Below are 18,999 nucleotides of genomic sequence, written 5' to 3' on the forward strand. Positions count from 1 at the left end.
CGTCAAAAGGATTTGGCTCTTGGTGACAAGTTTCAGATTTTTGGTATGGTGTTAGTTATGGGCCTAAGGTTTTCAAAAACCATTGCAAACGAGTTGGGCTCGCCCCCTAGTAGAACCTAGGGTCTGCCTGACGTTTCTTCCAGTTAAGAGGGAGTTTTTCGTTGCCACTGTCGCAAAAAATGCTTGTTCAGGGTGGGATTGTCGGGTCTCTTCTCTACATGTAAAGTGTCTTGAGACAACTTGTTGTGATTTGACACTTTAATAAAATTGAATTGAATTGAATTTAAAAATTCATTATTTATTGTCAAATCCACAATCTTTACGATTTTTGACATATTCCCTCCCAGGCGTACCAAAGTACCTATAAGGACAAAACTTACGCTTACGCCATCTTGAATTTGGCTTTTTAGCATGTCCAATAGTAACAGAATCCATTGAAAAATCTTTTCTATTAATTATTTGGGGTTTCAACCACACCTATACTTGTCTAATATTGGAGTTATTGCAAACGGACCACTAGGGGGCGAGCCCAACTCGTTTGCGATGGTTTTTGAAAACCTTATGCCCATTACTAACACCATACCAAAAAGCTGAAACTTTTCACCAAGAGCAAAATCTTTACAAATTCCCTCCCAGCTATGTGAAAAGCATAATGTATAGCTACAGCTAATTAAAAAGAACATGTGGATTAAGAGTCTGTTTGTTTCTTTCTTTCAATTCAACTTCACATATTTTTCTATGCCACACATTAATGAGCATGCATGCATTTGTTTTATACACAAACACAGTCACCACCACACAATACCATGGTGTAGTTAATAAAACCCATGTACCTGCAGTTTATGTCAGAGCTGAGGTAACCAAACGACCGCACTGTTTAGAAGATGACCAACATTAATCTCAAATGTGTGTTGTGTGGTTGGTTGGGTTTGGTTTGGTTGGTGTGGGTGTGGGTGTGTGTGTGTGTGTGTGTGTGTGTGTGTGTGTGTGTGTGTGTGTGTGTGTGTGTGTGTGTGTGTGTGTGTGTGTGTGTGTGTGTGTGTGTGTGTGTGTGTGTGTGTGTGTGTGTGGACTGGTGTGTATGTACATGTGTGCGCGTACGTACGCTTGTGTTTTGTGTGTGCACAGGTGTATTCTTCCTCAAAATATCACTATATACTGTACACCAGTATCAAAATACAGTAGCTGCTGGGGTGTGGGTGTGTGTGTGTGTGTGTGTGTGTGTGTGTGTGTGTGTGTGTGTGTGTGTGTGTGTGTGTGTGTGTGTGTGTGTGTGTGTGTGTGTGTGTGTGTGTGTGTGTGTGTGTGTGTGAAAACTCAGTGGGGAATTTAGCAGACCCAGAACACTCATTTTCCCTGACAGTGACTTATGAGGGAGGTTTGACTTGAGAGGACCCTCTGTCTTTTTAGGATGGGCTGGTCCATGGGTAGCTTTCAAGCAGGGACCTACCCTACAAAATACACACCATCTCTGTCAAATAACATCCCTATCTAAGCAAATTGTTGTATAATAGCAGCAGAACAAATCAGAACTTAATTTGTAAGCTAGGAATTGAGGCCAGAAGTTGAGCTCTACAGTATATTTAGATGAGGTCTATGTTTTATTATGAGAAAACTGAAAACAAATGAGCATGACAATACAGCACTGTATCTATGTATGCATAATGTAGGGTGAGTACAATACACATGTACGGTATATAAAACCCTGACTGTCTAGCCTTTAGGGAGCTGATTATGTGGAGAAATAATGTCTGTAATGTATCATTTTGATTGTGTCTGGACAGAAAGAAAGAACGAAAGAACGAAAGAACGAAAGAACGAAAGAACGACTTAAACCACAATAAAAAAGTTGCCAAATGTCTGTTAATATAATATAAATAAAGCCTAAATTATATAATGATATAAGTCAGTCCCATGAACACAAATTAAATACATTGCCCCCATGATGGTAAAGCTTTTTCTTCTCAATCTAAGTTCTTCTATGCCTCTCTAAAACAAATCAAAAACAGAATAAGAAAAAAAGAGAAAAAAAGATTCCATCAGGAACCGTATGTTCAATCTTCAATTAGACTGGCTGAGGGCAATATGTTTTAATGATGAGCTGATTCTATGTGAGCAGTCTCCAGCTCTGCCAGCCAGTACAATAATGCCTTTTGCACATGTCAGGGTCGGGGTTTGGTTGTAATCTGAAGCTCATTACAGCTGGTAAGAGCCACGAGCAGAAACGGAACACAAGTTCTCCCTGTAGCAACTGAATTACTTTTCCACCGCTGGGCTCCTTTTCCTCCACAACATTTCTTTCTGCCTTGCCTGTTTCATTGTTTGTCTTTGATCTCTCTCTCTCTCTCTCTCTCTCTCTCTCTCTCTCTCTCTCTCTCTCTCTCTCTCTCTCTCTCTCTCTCTCTCTCTCTCTCTCTCTCTCTCTCTCTCTCTCTCTCTCTCTCTCTCTCTCTCTCTCTCTCTCTCTCTCTCTCTCTCTCTCTCTCTCTCTCTCTCTCTCTCTCTCTCTCTCTCTCTCTCTCTCTCTCTCTCTCTCTCTCTCTCTCTCTCTCTCTCTCTCTACCCCTCGATCTCTTCCTCCAGGGACCCCACAGCGAGTGGGTTTGGGGGCTAGTTTTATTGAGTTTACTCAGGGTCCTGGAAAGGCCTGTTTACCAATAAGGTCATGATGAGGTGCACTCTGTGTGTGTGTGTGTGTGTGTGTGTGTGTGTGTGTGTGTGTGTGTGTGTGTGTGTGTGTGTGTGTGTGTGTGTGTGTGTGTGTGTGTGTGTGTGTGTGTGTGTGTGTGTCTCTATGCATTTGCACTTATGTGTTTCAGCAATATATTACATTTCTATATCCCTCGTACAGTAGGGCTTATCTTGCATATTGAAAGGTAAGCATGGTATTGACAGAACTGTGAATAGCCCTTGTTCAAATTGATCTGACTCTGTAAGGACCTGTTCTTGAACCTGTGCCATGCACAAATGTGAAGAAACTGGAGACAAATCATGCAGTAATAATCATGCACGTTTGCCACAGTCTATTTCACAAATTGTGTGGAACATTGCAGAGTACGAGGCTCTTATTTCAATTTTTAAAGTAAAAAAAAAATGTCTATACTGTTACCCCAAAACTATCATAAATGGTATATCACATCCCCAAAACACAATTTTAAATAACAGATTTAAAAGGTTTTTGATTATAACAAATAATATGCTAGCTAACATGGAGATGTACTGAAAAAAGAGGGGATTAGCAGGCTTCTTTAGCAGTACATATTTCTATAAGCTGTGTGCTTTAGAGAGTATTTTGTCAATGATATGAGGGAATCTCACATCATGTTTTGTCACATCTTGTTTATTTTTATAAGACATTGCAGCCCACTTGTATAAAGTAGTAAGAGAAAAGTTAAATTTTCTGCCACAAGCATTCTATAGCACCGCTGGGTGGAAACCATGTCCAAACCCATTACTTTTCTCACAAGGTCTTGTTAATGCTTTTAATTGGTTCAATATTTAACCTGTCCCAACATGTCCCTGTAACTTTCCTCTTCTACTCCGGATTTGAACCCGGTTTGCTGTGCAAGTGCTGGCATTTTTACCATTGAGCTAATAGAGCCTGCTCAGGGGATAAATTGAATCTTGATCATCAGGTCAAAATTCATGTCATATCCTGGTGTCTAGGTGAGACATGACCTTTGACACAATCTGAATGTCTCAATAGAAGAGCAGGGAACAAAATACAACCACCCCAATTACAGAAGTTATATTGTATTAACATACTCTAGAATACAGTAAATCTTCTTCATAGAAAAGAAGTTATACAGTGAAATATGGAAATACACTTTGTTTTAGTTTTTTTTCTCCAAAAGCGAATTATGATCAAGTGCCCACAAAAAGACTAACTGTTGAATGGCTAAAAACCTGGAGGAGCTTTATACAGTCTGGCCTTTTTCACTCATCCATTTTGCATGAAGAATATAAAAACCTCTCTTCTGTGCCTGGAAGATAGAAATAAAGGATTATGTCAAAGGAGGAAACTTTCCTAACTCCCCAAGGTCTGACATTGTAATTTATCCTTTAGGGAGATTTGTGTCTATCAAGCTAAAGTGAAATATTACATAAGTAAAGTGCATCTGGGAGGAATTTATTCAACTATAACTGATCCCCTCTTTTACATGCTCTCTGTTGACCTTTTTTACATAATAACATAGCTGAGGAATGACAGCATCATTTAGTGGTCTGATTGAGATGTCTGAACCGCTGCAGTTTAAAGCAATTTTTATCAGCTTTTATGCATGCAAATTTCAAGCACATTTTGTTTCCCAAGCTATGCTGACACCCATTCGTCAAGATATGAATTCAAAGATGCATGATTATAAGATAGATTGTATTATACTAGAGGTCCGCTAGCTGCACACGGGGCTCTAGTGAGGGCGCACAAAATCGTGGGATAAAAATGTCCCAAAAAAAAGGTTAAAAAAATATATATATTAAAAATATATATATATACATGGGGGACCCCCTGGGGGTCCGCGGACCCCCTGGGAGTGTTGGGACCCCCGCGAAACATCACGGACCCCTTGCTTGTTTCTGGCGCACATCTGGCAACACTGACCTGCTGCTTGTCTTTTCCAAACGTGGCAACCCATACTGCCGGTCGGTGGCGGTGCTCACGCTAAACGGAACAAAATGGTGTACCCGTGATGTTGTCCGGCTCGCGGTGTTTCGGTGACGCTCGGAGGTGGTCGGGCGGTGACGCTAGGGAACAACATGGTCGACCGTAACGTTGTGAGTTTGTGCTGGCCGCAATGAATTATGCTCCGAGGGGGCAGATGTGTGGTGAGCTATGAAAAGTAGCCTACGGCACCCGTAAATGAATTGCGCGTTGTGGCTTGTTGTTGTTGTGTTAGTGCGAAACAATGACACGGGGAAATTATGGCTTTTCATCTTTCCATAGAGAGCTGATAGAGAGCTGCATCATTTTAAATTATCCCAAAGATATCTGACACACACACGCACGCACACACACACACACACACACACACACACACACACACACTAGGGCATTAACAGAATAATCGAATATTCGACTATCAAACTACTATTCGACACTTGTCAGAATGATATGTTTATATAAGAAAGTAAGTTAAGCTTTATTTATGTAAAAAAAAAAATCATTACCACATGAGGTTTTGTTTTGGCTGGGGAAATTGTTTTCCTTCTATTGTGCTGTGCCATGTTTAGATTTGGTTTGACATGCTCTTCGCCACTACTCTCTCCTCTCAGTGTATACTGTAAGGATGAAACTAGAAAGCTTTGACCAAATAACCTTACTCCTCAAACATAATCAACATGTTTAATCTTGTAGAGTGTTTTAAACAGGTGGCTGTCAGACAATTTGACTGGACGGGGTTACCGGCATCGCCGTGATGCTCACTCCGTGACAAGCACGTGGAATGAGCTGTATCAAGGTTATGGTCAATTTGTGAGCTGTATTTACATCTGAGTCAGAACTATGAAAATGGACACTCATAGATATCCGAAGGTATGACCTTGCAGCTGTGTGTCCTCAAAGAGATTTAAGGGAATGGGGGAGGGTTGAGACATAATACAAAATGCATAGGAGAGCTGGACATCAAGCTAAAGACAGAGCAACAAACATTGCATAGTAAGAGAGAGAGAGAGAGAGAGAGAGAGAGAGAGAGAGAGAGAGAGAGAGAGAGAGAGAGAGAGAGAGAGAGAGAGAGAGAGATGTGCGAGCAAAATGAATGATGACTTATAAGGTGGTGGCAACATATGGCAGACACACTGGATGCCCTGTGTGTGCACTTAGACGTGACATCTGCTTAACAGCTCCTCATCATATGGGGGAGAGGGATGGGATTGGTGGAGATTGGAAGACGGAGAGAGAGAGAGAGAGAGAGAGGGCAAGGAAGCCGGGTGGAATGAAATTGAGAGGTGGGAGAGCAAGACATGAAGCAAGGGCAAATTGAGACATAACTCAACGGAAGGACGGAGTGGGAAAAGTAAGGCAGAAATGGGGACAGCCGCAGAGGACAGTAATAAAGGAGAGTCAAGGGCAATCATAATTCTGTAGTTTGTTATACAATGCAGACCTTGTTTGTCCTTTGAACAAAGTGCTTTTTAAATCTTTATAATCTTGAAAAAAAGACAGAGCTAATGTATTAAAGTGTCTCAATGTCTTCATTTACTTTGAAGTGTGGCGCCATTGTGACTACCAGACTGTGGCGCGTGTGTGTGTGTGTGTGTGTGTGTGTGTGTGTGTGTGTGTGTGTGTGTGTGTGTGTGTGTGTGTGTGTGTGTGTGTGTGTGTGTGTGTGTGTGTGTGTGTGTGTGTGTGTGTGTGTGTGTGTGTGTGTGTGTGTGTGTGCGCGCGTGCGTGCGTGCGTGCGTGCGTGCGTGCGTGCGTGCGTGCGTGCACATATATGTCTGTATCTGCCTGTGCATTTGTAATTCTCTACATGTGTTCCTGTGAGTGTGTCCAACATCCCTTCTGAAAGAATGCACATGTATGTGTAAGAATGTACAGTATGTGGAAGAATGTACAGTTTGTGTAATGTACAGTATGCGTAAGAATGTACAGTATGCGTAAGAATGTACAGTTTGTGTAAGAATGTACAGTACTGTATGAGCGTGTGCCACATTCCCTTAACCTTTCACCCGATCCCTCATTTCTGTGTCATTAACGCTGAGTTGGCAAGTTGTCCAAAATTTGTCCCCACCTGACACACAAATTGACATCCCCATCCTTCTATTGGCACATAGAATTCATGGGACCTGTATGGGGCTATATGTCAACTCAACAATAATGGCTTTATTATACAGTACTGCCCAGGAGTAAGGGATGTATACGGCTACAAGTACACATAAAATGGGAATCCTGCCTCTGTGATGTATTTTGTGGCTTCATGTTTTTGGCATGTTTTTCTTTTTTCTTTTTTTGTTGCTGTGCTGTGTCTCTATTGCGCAACCATACTGCAAGAAGAAGGGACGGTATGAAGGAGGGAAAGCAATGGATTTTGAAGGATGGTTTCAAACCCTGTGAAACAAGGCTAAAGTGTACAATATTTAACCAAGGGCATAAAAAGGACATAGTGTAGGTAGGTAATAGTTTATATGAAACCCAGTTATATGTGTTATGCCACTGTCTATGATAACCCATTGGCAACGTATATAATATCCTACTATACAACTCCTAAGTTCCTGTCAACTTGTGGTACATGACATTTAAATTTGAATTATGGTACATGACATTTTAAATGAAATAGTAGAATGATGATATTATAATCCTCAAAATAGATGGTTCCAGAGTGAGCTCCTCTTGGTCTGGTGTCATAATGTGAGCCTATGGCTTTTCACGATCAAAGAAAAATCTGTCAAATCAGAGTCGGAGGTGGGGGTGGGTCTAACAACAAGCCAATCAGCGAATATCTGCTAAAACAAGCTGTGCGATGATGTCAGATGTGGGCGGATCCGTGGATCTCTTGTGATTGGTTTAGGGAAATTTGAATCCCCTCCCCCTGGTAATCGAAGACATTGAAGCCAATTTCAGACTGAAGCTCCACGCAGCTTCAGGCTGATAATCAGGCTAGGGTTAGAGGGTAAACACACACATGTGCACACACCTGACAAAGGCCGGAGACGCTGAAACGTTGTTATTTTTTTACCACTCTACTAATACATTATTTTGGGATCATTAAGACGGTATGCGGAACTTCTCCTTTTCTTCACAGTTTATCTATTTTGATCCAGCACCCGTTGAAATGTTTGGATGTGCGTGCACCCCTTGACCGCTACACCTATACAGTGCACACAGCATTGTACTGTATTTGACTGTACTGTACTGTAAATGAGCAGAGCATGCATGGTTTCCCCAACAGTACAAGAGCAAAGGTTTGATGTGAAGAACAGCAAAGTCTTTATGTATTGGGTAAGTGCAGTAATATCACAAACGTTTCCTCTTCTTGCAGGTTCATAGATGTACAGTATGTATGTGTTATCTGAAAGGCAATCCCTGTACAATGCTACCCGTTTTTTGGGACAGTATCAGTCTACAGTACAGTGAATATAGTAGCAGTTTATTATTGTACTTTGGCATACATCCCAGCAATCCATGTGCAAATATGCTGGAGTAAAGCAGGAATCATTAACCCAAGAAGATAACAGAACCGAATGAATGCAGGCTTGGTTATATAGCTTGATGGCTACTGACACAACTACTGACCAAGCTGCTCTCTCTTGTGCAAGGGGCAATGATTGATTCTTTATCAAGCAAAACATAATTGTTAGGCGCAAAACTCTGGTGCAGTGCTTTCAGGTGTGGTTTGGGTGGAACCGACAATAAATCAAGTGTCTTTATATCGTTGCTCTATTGCCATGTTGGAGTTCAGTGACTGCCAGCTCGGTCCATGGTGCTGAATCTGTGCCAGTATTTCTGTTAGTTTTTTCTCTAAAATATCAACAGTTTTGATGTGCTGTACATAACAATCCCAAATCCATCCCTTTCTCCCTGGAAAGTTTATTTTTGTTAAAATATGTTATTTTGATTGGTATTAACTGCTGCTCCAATTAAGTGCACTGTCGACGGAGCAAAGGGATTTTGATTTTTTTCTCCTCTTCCACACGCAACAATGTCAGTGGTAATCATCGGAAAGCGGAAAGAGATAAATTCAAGAATTTGTTTTAATTCTTCTGACTTAGAATTGGCATTCTCACTAGAGCTTTTAATGTACTATTCACACAAATTGGTAGGCTATGTAATAACCATGCTGCCAAAGCCTGACAATGGAGATTACTGGGAGATATCTGCCAAAATCTAATGAGTTGATTTCATGTTTACCAGAGCATGAACCCTATTGGTTTTGGTGACGCCATGGTCTCTGCTCTAGCACCACCCTAAGGCCAATATTTCCATTTGCACACTAGATGTCTATCTATGTAAGTTTAACAGATTGCCATCCATAAACTTCCTGAGCTCATTAATACTCCAATGAGGATGAACGCTAACAATTTGAGTGACCTCATGACCTTGTTCTACTGCCACCCTCAGGCTAAAACGTCAACATTACACACAAGATATTTCATAATATAATTGGCAGATTGCAGGACGAACCCAATAGATTTTGGTGACCCACACGCCTTTCCTGATTCAGCCCCATTCAGTGAATCTAAAATAACTGGAGGTTCGGGCCGCTATGTGGCCCTCACATCTAGTAGCCTACAATATAAGCTACAGTATATACTATTATTACAATTATTGTGGTTATGCACATGGCTACATATTTAATGACAAACACGATGCAACAACAGTGGACGCACAACAGATGAGCGCAGAGTCAGACACACACACACACACACACACACACACACACACACACACACACACACAGAGAAACAGTGCAACAGGCTTGTTCTGTGTGCGGTGTTCTTCTGTGCCACGCTGGTCGGTGACGGTGACGAAATCTCTCTGTGTGTCTGACACACACACACACACACACACACACACACACACACACACACACACACACACACACACACACACACACACACACACACACACACACACACACACACACACACACACACACACACACACACACACACACACACACACACAGTCTGATTGGCACACTGTCCGCGCGATCACACACACACGCGATCACACACCCGCGCAATCACAAACACACATGCCAATGAAGTAACCCACAAACACGTGCGCGATCACAAATATACGCACGCGATCACAAACACACATACGAGCGATGAAGTAACCCACAAACACACACGCTCGCATGCGCACAATCACACACACGCTCGAGCTCCGCCTTGTCATTCATAGACACCGTTTCTCTTTCCCGCCGTAGCCCTTCCGGGTCAAAAATGACGTTGACGTAATATGCATGACGATAGAGCGGTGCGCTACTGAGCCAAATATGGCCCAAAGAACGAATACAAATGTATACTGAACAATTAAAAGTACACGATCCAAAGGCTACAGTCATGATCAACTTTTAGGCTAAATGTGTAGGAAATTGGACATGTGGTCTGCTAGAAGCTACAACTTAGCAGACCAAATTCAGTGGACGCTGAAACTCCCCAAACTCCACCCCTTTGCAGATAACCCGGAAGTCCACCCACTAGGCAGATTTAATATAGGATATATATACAGTATATATATATACATATACATATATATATATATATATATGTATATATATATATATATATACATAAAGTAATTTCTTTTAGCAAGAGTGCAGGTTGGGTGTTAAGGAGCAGAAGAGGATGAGGAGAGCAGCTGTTTTTTCCTTTGCTGTGTAGGCTACTTGACATTCACAGAGGAACAATGGCTAGCAAACTTTTGCATTCAATGCTGTTGACTACGCGGTCCTTGGTGTGTAAAGGGAGCCGTTTGCGTTCACACTAAGTGAACATCATGTCTCCCAGGCCACCTCTGAGAGAGGCCTGAGCATCGAGATCTCAGGATCTCTATCTCTCTCTCTAGCGCTATCTCTCTCTCATTGTTCAGAGAATTGAACAAATCAAATGACCTGTCCTTTTTTCATGCTGTTAATGTTCTTTTGGAATTCAGGGACAATCATATAATCATAGTTATAGGTACAACCAAAGTAATAATAGGTATTACCGTAATTGTTTCTAGAATGCAAGTTGTCGCTATACAGCTAGCTATATCTTTATACCACTACATGAATAAAATAACAAGAAACTTGGCTGCAGGCTTTTTCTTCCTGCTTCTCTATTCATTAAACTGCTGGAGGAAAACATGGACTCAATTTGTTTCAATTATTCTCTACCTCCTGTGAAAGCATCCATGTAATCATCTTTGGACAACACAAAAACACCTCCTTGAAAACGGTCATGTATAATAATCATTGGAAAACAATGATCATTATACATATTGTAGATGAAAAAAAAGAAAAACACCTTGGGCAAAATGCTCGAGTAATCATCACTGGAAACTAGAAAGACTAGTTAAAAACAATCCTAGTGTAACACAAAAACATATTTCTCTCACAAAGTCATTGGGGAGAATTTCATGTGTATCCATATCCTTCTTGAAGTTTGCCTATGTTTTTTTTATTGAAAATGTGATTGGAACACAACAGACATGCTTGTTACACATGACTGAGTACTTATAACACAGCACTGTACAAAGATCCGACCTTTGCACTGTGTGAATAATGTATACATACATATCCATACAGACTTTTGTCAGAATCACCGATAACATACAGTCCTACAATATAGTATAAAGCATTGACTGCTCTTTATAGAGTAAAATACCATGAAAGAGTTTCCATTTCTCTTCTATTGTGCTTTGAGTAGTGAGATGACAGCATACATAATCTGATGTTATAAACGGGGGTGGGGGGGTTAGAGTCTAGACAGCAAACAAACAACACTTGACATTCATTTTTCTCACACCTCTGCTGTGAGAAAGGTCACTTCTTGCTCGCTTTTCAGGTGGAACCTTGTCTTTGTGATGGAGAGTGGACCAGAACAAAACAGTTGTCTTGTGCTTTGGGCTCCCAGCCTGCAACTCTACAAGCCCATATTCCACACAGCGGGCTGTGAAATCATTTTTTGGTCTCCCTCAGAACAGAGCCACCACCTCTCCCCCAACTCCCCCATGCAGAAATCCATAAATTCATGAGCATCCACAGTCCACACACATGAAAAAAAAAGAGATGGTATAATGCCTTCTCTCCTTTTTTCCCCCTTCTGTTTTATTATGTGAGCGTGGAGTTGGGAGAGAGGTAAGGGGCGAGCGAGAGCAGGGAAAGGGGAAGGAAGAGCAGGGGGCGAGAAAGAAGGAGCATGAAGGAGATGAACGGATGAAACAGAAAGAAAGAAAGGTGGAGGCTACAGGGAGCAGAGAGAAATAATAGAGGTAATGAGAGACTAGAAGAGAGGGAGAGGAAGGTGAGGAAGGAGGCGGGAGAGTAGGGGAGACTAAAGGAAGTGGATGAATGTTGAACAGCAGTGTGAGCGCTTGGAGGGACACAGCGTGAGTCTGGTCTGAACCCCGACCGATTTAGTGCCGGAAGACACAGACATGTCAAAACACTTCACACGCACACATGCATGTGCACACTCAAGCATGCATGTGCACACGCTAGCATGCGCACAAGTGCACGTGCATACACTCATATGCACACATGCACTAACGCACACACACACACACACACACACACACACACACACACACGCACGCACACACGCACGCGCGCACACACACACACACACACACACACACACATACACGTACTGCTACTTGTGAGGACTTTTGACCGACTTCCATTGACAACATTCATTTCTGATCCTCAAACCCTAACTGTCACCACTACAATCAACTAAACTTACCCTTTATCTTATGTAAATACATTATGCAATGATCCATTATCACGCTCATTTTATTACATTATGAGTTTTTATTATATTTAGGTTATTACATTAGGATCCGCTATTACATTATGAGATGTTATGACATTATGAGTTGCTACAGACTGCATCGTCTTTGTCATAGTTTAATTGGTGGTTTAAGTAAAGAAGAACATAAGTGAGAAATATAGCTGCAAGCAGTGATACGGGGGCAAAGGAATGCAACAGGACATGTGGAAAATGCAATACATGCAACAAGCCATAGAGAATCAGAATGAATTGAACTTGAGAGAAAGCAGCCCAATTAACAAATGAGCAATCTAAACAGCTGAGCAGAGTGCTGAGGGAATGTGGATAGCGTAATGTATCTCTGTATTGTGTTGCTTATATTGCAGATTGCAAACTTGTGTCAAAATTTCAGTTATCACAACAAAAGTTTGCACATTTTTGTCATCTACACAACACAGACGGATTGAATTCTAATTAGGCTTGTACATTTTGTCACCATAGCGTTAGTTGGCTTCATATTCCAACAGTGGGGTGTCAGGGGTGCCCTTCTACCACTGTAAGAAGTAAACTTTAAACACATGCTTTAATTAATAGCCATGATTTCTGTTCGGCAAATTCAATTTGGACTTGATAAATCGGGTTTGAACCAGGGGCCTTCAGAATGACATGTAGACACTTTACCGACTGAGCCATCGGATACACAGACTTAAGACTTAAGTTTGAGAGAAAGGAGCCCATGGAGAGAGGGTTTTTTTCGTCTATTTTTATGAAGCCAGCCCTCTACAATATCCATTGGCTCATAAAGGCTTAATTTTTTCACATAGAAACTTCTCCTCAACTGGGACTTTTATGGTCCATAGATCATATGTAGAACGTTTCACACAAATTGCTCAAAAATCCCGGGAGAAAAACGGGTTTAAGTGTTTTTCAAACTGCTCAAAATGAAGGAAAATCTAAGGGCGGAGTTCACTGGTCAAAGAGACAAATGTGTTCCTCAGGAGTCACATGTGTAAGCAAGTTGCATGGCTTTAGGCCAAACGAGGCATGACTTATGCCCGTTCAAAGCTAGCATTTTCAAACGATTGCAATAGCGAGGCCCCCTTTGGCCTATTGGAGTAAGATTGGTTTCAGCACTATTTGGAATGACCCTCTACCATACTGCAACGTTTCATAAAAATGTGACTCTGCATTTATGTAGTTAGAGACCGAAGAATAATTTTCATAAAACTGCAATATTCATTGGCACATAAAAGCGTCATTTTTTCACGTAACTTTTTTTTAATGTCGGTGTAAGTCCAAAGTTCATGTGTAGAAAGTTTCGTGCACATGGCGCAAAAAAAAACAGGGGGAGATAGATTTGAACTGTTTTTCATATAATTCAAAATAATGGGAAATCTAAAGGTCAGAGGTCAGAGGTCAAAGTGCCATATTTGTTCCTCATGAGGAGACGCATACGTGTATTGAAGTGTTATTGCTGTCGGTCAAACAGTTCATGAGCTATGCCTGTTCAAAGTTAGCATTTTTCAATTATTTGCTATAGCGCCACCCTTTGGCCAATGGTTGTGAGTTTCGTGTCTTCACGGTTTGGTATAGCCCTCTACCATATTGCCGAGTTTCATAAAAAAAACGAATGCACGGTTAAGCCAGAACTGCCAAAAGTGGCGGAAGAATAATGAAACCATCAATAAGAAGAAGGGACCATTAGCACTATGTGCTTGACCCCTTAATGAGTAAGCGATTATTAAGTTGATACGTCAAGATATCACAGATGTGTCTCGCATTACTAATACTGGTAGATGGTGCCACACTTTCACTTGCCCACTGCAGAAATGTGTTAAATTTGATTTCCTCCAATTTGTCATCTACAATGCACCTAGGGCTTAAAGTAATACTAGGTAACTTTTTCAATAAAACTAAAGTTAAATTGTATATCTTTTGTGAGTGGCAAATGTTTCACAACACCCACTCCATGAATTTCACCCCCGAAAGCCTTTTATAAACTATTTTCTATTGAAACGGTGGCTAGGGTAGTCATTCCCGCGAAAATGACGTCATCCGGCCGGAAAACGGAAACGAAAATGCACTGGTTTCCTGTTTGGCCAGGAACTACCGCACCGGTTTCCTGTTTGACCAGGAACTACCGCGCTAATAACAAAAAGGAATCTCACGCTGTTTTTAAGAGATTGTAGGATTTGAAGATCGAAAAACAACAGCAAAAGAAAACACAGCTCACGGTAACTAAAGCTCCACTGGCTAAGAGAAACGATCCACAGATAGTATAAAACAATTAAAAGAACGCTTTTTGAAATGCTTCCGTCTTCCGGTGAAAACAAATGGAATTCTGAGTAACGCAGGAATAAACGAACGACCTGCAGTGACGGGAATGACCAGCAGAGGCTGCTAAAAATCATTATTTGTGGACCTGCATTGTATTACTTTAAGTGAATGGGAGAAGACACTCTGATTGGTTTAATTATAACGCCCAAAGCACACCAAATATATATATATATAGTATAGACTGATTTGAGTATAATTCCTTTTATGATGTATGTAGCCGTACAATGATAAGGTCAGATGTCTCAATAATCTGGAAAAGACTGTAATAACGTTGCTGCTTTGCAGTAGTTATTGAATTGTATTATATTCATGGGTACATCATCCTTTAGCACACACAATTGTTTTTGAAGTATGGGAATATGAGATATACAGCCAATATCTCTTATTGGCATTCAAATATATTTATAGTATCAGCCAAGGACTCCTACATTTTGTAGATTGCCTTATACAGTATACACACCTGCACTATGCTGAGACGAGAGCGAGAGCAGAGCCTCAATAATCCTGGCATTAATAAGGAGAGGTGTTACTGTATATCACCTTGGTGTTTCTGATGGTTGTCCTGCTGATCTCTCTGTATGTTCAGCACTATATATAGCTTTAATTAAGACTAGGGCCACAGGAACTCAGTAGGGGCCCTATGTGAACGATAGTGACACACGTGTGTGTGTGTGTGTGTGTGTGTGTGTGTGTGTGTGTGTGTGTGTGTGTGTGTGTGTGTGTGTGTGTGTGTGTGTGTGTGTGTGTGTGTGTGTGTGTGTGTGTGTGTGTGTGTGTGTGCGTGCGTGCGTGCGTGCGTGCGTGCGTGCGTGCGTGCGTGCGTGCGTGCGTGCGTGCGTGCGTGCGTGCGTGCGTGCGTGCACTCATCATGAATATACACAAAAATAAATAGCCTACACACAATATGAGCACGGCTACAACCATACATATACAGAAAGTAAATGCCATGTGTTAAAATTCAGGCATGCAGCCCAAACATGCACACATGTACAGTATGCAGCACGCACGCTCTCGCACACATGCACGTACGCATGCACACACACACACACAATGCATGATCTCATAGTATGTAATACAAAACAAAAGGGCACACATGCATGTGTCTGCGTACAACACTCTGGACATAAGGGTACATATACTGTACATACAGGAACACATACACAAACATGCACACTGTGAAAAGGTTAATGGATCTCCATATGCACCGGGAAGCGTAATCACCACAATTAATCCATAGGTGCTCATTGGCCACTGTGAGCAGTCACACGTCAACTCCACATAATCTAGACATTTGATTGGTTAATGAAGTCTTTAATATGTGACATGAGTGACAGATTCATGTGTCATAATGACAGTGAGGAGGATGGCACATGCAGAGCCTAGCTGGAGAGGAAACAAGAGAGAAGGACACAAAGGTGATGACTGCTAAGTAAAAGATGGTGTAAGTACTGTAATTAGTAGTACATTCACACTGCATTGAGGGCAGAAGAGAGGAGGGGTAAGGGAACAATAAAATGTGATCAGTGAAAGAATACAGTATGTGTTGATTGACCAGCTGGAACATTGACTTACGAGAAAGAGAAAGACAGAGAGAATGGGAATAATGACAGAAGTGCTTAATGAAGGAATCTGTTAATTGATAATCAGCACTAGTAATAGATGGAACACTGCACCTGTACAGTTAACACCTTAGCATCTCAGCATGTGTATGTGTCTGCGTGTGTGTGTTAAACGTACTGTAAGAAGCTTGCACAAAATAATTTCACCCACTCCTTTATACTACAAAGTTTCAGTTGATTGAATATGAAGGATTAATGAAATGATTGCAACGCTGTCAAGAAATTGGTTGAATCACACAAGCTGTGGGTAGCAGACAAAGAATTGTTGAGAAAAGTGAGAAGTGATTACTGTGAGGTACAGGCTGATTAACTACGCAGGCAGTGTAAACTATTGTTCACAGTATTACTCCTTGTGCAGGTCTTAATTGCTCTGTGTTTATTCATTAATTTCATTTTTGCATGTACACTTGTTAATTATTCACCCATACATGTTTGACAAGATGTTTGATGAGTTTGGATACTTTTTTAATCATGCAAGGTGTTTTAACCATAAAAAATGAGTGTTTTTCCTATTACATCAGAGCTCAACATGCTGTTCTTCATTAACAGGATGCTATTTACAAAAGTGATAAACAGTTTTACTGTTTTTTTCTTTCTTTCTTTTTAATCATGTACACCACCACATTACAGTTGGATGTCATTAAAATGTCTCTGTCAACAGTGTACAGTGGATACAAAATTAAATGGTAGTTAATTAAGCAAAGTTATTTCAGCTTTTTTCCTTATTTTTAACCCACAAAAGGAGGACCTACCACTCCATCCAGAAACCCATCATGGCTTGTGGTTAAATATGCTTAAAATATGTTTTTTTTCCTTCATCTTCCTGAAGAGAAGAGACACATCACACCATCCATCTGTATTCAGCATAAAATTTGTGCTGAAATGATTATTTTATGCCTCTTTACAAAGCCCTTGCCTGCCCCCTTCAGGCTGCCAGAGACATCATGAAGTCAGTCTAGTCTGATGATGTAATGTGAAACGACTCCAATACCATGGATTATTTCATTATTTGTTTCTTCAGCTGCCAGACCCACTGTCTGGATTATTATAGAGCAAGAACGTCACAGGCGAAGAGAAGAGAAGAGAAGAGAAGAGAAGAGAAGAGAAGAGAAGAGAAGAGAAGAGAATGCCATGGATAGCTGAGGACAAGGTTGTCTGAACATCCTCTATTCATGTTAAGCATGCAGGGAAACTGACAAAAGCAAAGGAATAAAAGAGGAATGGTCAACTTTATGCAGGGACGCGGGAAGTACTTTAGAGCAAGGGGTGCTGGTAAACGGGACACATGCACGCGCCGCGCGATTTTTTTCGGGTTTCCCGCGGATAAAGTTACTTTTTTTGTTACTTTATTTCGGTTTTAGGGTTAGGGTTAGGGTTGGATTAGGGTTATGTGATTTAATTATTTTGGGGGAGCCGCGCCCACCGGAGAAAATCTCTCACACACACACACACGCACGCGTTCAGCCTTTTTTTTTTTTTTTTCTCACAACGGCAGGGGGTGCTGCAGCACCCTCAGCACCCCACTTCCCGCGTCCCTGACTTTATGATTGGTTACTAAATTACTTCACATACCTCCAACCTCATTGTGAGCTTGGAGGTCCATTAGCTGTACTCAATGATGAACAAAACCTCCTAACTCCACTTTGTTTTGTTTTTGTCATTTGCTGAAAAATGAACATTTTGGAGTTAGCTGGTTGCTGCCGGACAGCAGATATATGCTCCTTGTGAGTAGTGAGGACCTGGGTTTGACTGCCCACAGAGTCTGTACACTGTCTTATCTAAATAAAGCCTAATGCCCCCCCCCCCCTTCCTCTCAGTTCCTCCTCTGCAGTGGAGTAGGCTATATATGTCTCCTGTTGGGACTATCGAATCTGAACTATGAGGTAAATGTCTACACCTTTGTAAATATCATGCACATGTCCTGAACATACTATAGGTTAGGAGGCAGAAGAGAGAGAACACCCCTATCTTCATCGACGGCGTTGCAAGTTTCAGTGACTTCCTCTGCATGCACACACTTTGTTGAGGACCTCAAAATGGGATACATACACCACATATGTGGTGAAAAAGGCTCAGCAGCACCAATACGGTCATCATCACCTAAATAAATAACGGTCTGATGTCATACTGAGGTCAGCACGTTGATGTTTCCATATATGGACACTCAGAGAGATTTTGTGTTGACTCATCTAGCGTATGTGATGTCAGAGCCTTTTATGAAGTGATGTCACAATGAGTCAGCGCTTGCTCCGAAACAGCCCGATGTCAGTCATCTCCGCATACGGAGATTCCAAACCTTTTGCGTTAGTTCCGGAAAACCGCATATCGGGTCGGGTCGAAGCCTAGCTAAGAACGTAGGCAAAGGTCTGAGCTATCTGCGTGCGAAATTGTGTTTCAGACACAGTTCCCCCTTGTCATGTTGTCATAGTTTTATGCCCATATATGGAGATCTCTGTATCTGGTTGTCTGTGTCCCTTTATGCCCATAATGGAGATCTCTGTATCTGTCTGTGCCTTCGACTGTGTTGCAGACACAGTGCCGGTTCCCCCTTTAATGCAAACCCCATTATACCTGTTGTCATTGGACCCGTTTTGACTTTATTATGGTCTGTTTCCCTTTCATGCCC

This window comes from Gymnoscopelus microlampas (genome assembly GCF_963454915.1).
Source record: "Gymnoscopelus microlampas genome assembly, chromosome: 3".
Taxonomy (NCBI): Eukaryota; Metazoa; Chordata; class Actinopteri; order Myctophiformes; family Myctophidae; genus Gymnoscopelus; species Gymnoscopelus microlampas.